Below are 1,655 nucleotides of genomic sequence, written 5' to 3' on the forward strand. Positions count from 1 at the left end.
TTTAACATTCTACCCAAAGTATCCTTAAGTATTTCCACCCGAGGCTTGAATTTATTTTTCAGCTCCTTCAGCGCAGCCTGAAGCATTGCTGGAAAAAGAATTTTTTTGGAATCGCGGAGGAGAGAGAAGTGGAGCTTTCAGATAAAGGCATTAGAGTCTCTGAAAAAATAAGAAACTATGATCCAGACTATGAAGTCCAATATCTCAGATGCTGATAACATGATGGAAGGACACGTGAACAGAATTGAATAGATGGAACACAGAAACAGTGAAATAGAAGATAGAATTGTCACTACTGATCTGTTAGAGCAAAAAGCAGAATCATAAAGGAAGGAAAAAAGAAGAAAACCTAAGAATAATGTGGGACACCATCAAGAGCAATAACATTAGAATCATCAGATCTCAGAACAGAAAGAAGCAAGTAAAGGCATCGAAAAAGTTTTGGAAGAATTTCTAGAGGGAAACTTCAGAGGAGGGAGAGAACCGTCTAAAAGAGAGATGTAACTGGGTATTTCTGTCATCACAGGAGATGAGGAAACACCATATAGAATAGATCGAAACAACAAACATTGAGGCATATTATAGTTTAATTTCCCAGAATAAAAAATAAGTAGAGAATAGTGAAAGCAGTGAAGAGAAATAAAGAAAAGGGAAAGCAGATAAGATTAAGTGCAAATTTCTCAGCAAAAACTATGTGAGCAAGAAGACAATGGAATGACATATAATGAACACTCAAAGAACACCACTGTCAGCCAAGAGCACTGTACCCTGAAAAATTGTCCATCAAATATGAAGGAGCAATCAAGAGATTCCCAGAAAAACAGAACCTAAGGGAGTTCATATAAACAAGACGAGCATTGCAGGAAACACTGAGAGATGTCCTTCTTAAAGAAGTGCCACAAAGAGCAAGATGGACCAAAGAACCTAGCAACAACACCCGAAAGAACTCAACACAATGATAGCAATAAAATCTTGCCTCTCAACAATCTCTCTGAATGGGAATGGTTTAAATGAACCACTGAAAAGAAAAAGAGTAGCAGATTGGATAAAAAACAATATTCATCAATATGGTGTCTACAAGAGACACCTGAAAAATGAAAATAAAGAAAGACTAAAATGAAAAGGGTGTGAAAAAATAGACCAAGCAAATGGCAACAAGAAAAAAGCAGGAGGAGTGATATTAATCTCTGATAAAACAAATTTCAATGCAAAAACTATCAAAAGCACAAGGAAGGTCACTACATAATGCTTAAAGTGTTAATAGAAGAGGACATTATGATAATAAATATCTAAATACCAAAAGAAAGACCTACAAAACATAAAAACAAGCATTAACAAAACTGAAAAAGAAAATATACAACAATGCTATGGTGTTTGGAGACTTCAAAACACCACTCTCACGAAAAGATAGAACTACCAGAAAGAGACTCAACAAATATACTGAAGAATTAAACCACACAATGAATCGACTTAGCAGAAAGCAAAGAATACCAGAAGAATGTCTATCTGTGCTTCATTGACTATGCAAAGGCTTTTGACTGTATGGATCACAACAAGCTGTGGCTGACTCTGAGAAGAATGAGAATCCCAGAACATTTGATTGTGCTAATGTGAAACTTACACTTGGATCAAGAGGCAGTTGTCAGAACAGAGCA

This window comes from Elephantulus edwardii, unplaced genomic scaffold (assembly GCF_000299155.1).
Source record: "Elephantulus edwardii isolate Elephantulus edwardi_28Jun2011 unplaced genomic scaffold, EleEdw1.0 scaffold00111, whole genome shotgun sequence".
Taxonomy (NCBI): domain Eukaryota; kingdom Metazoa; phylum Chordata; class Mammalia; order Macroscelidea; family Macroscelididae; genus Elephantulus; species Elephantulus edwardii.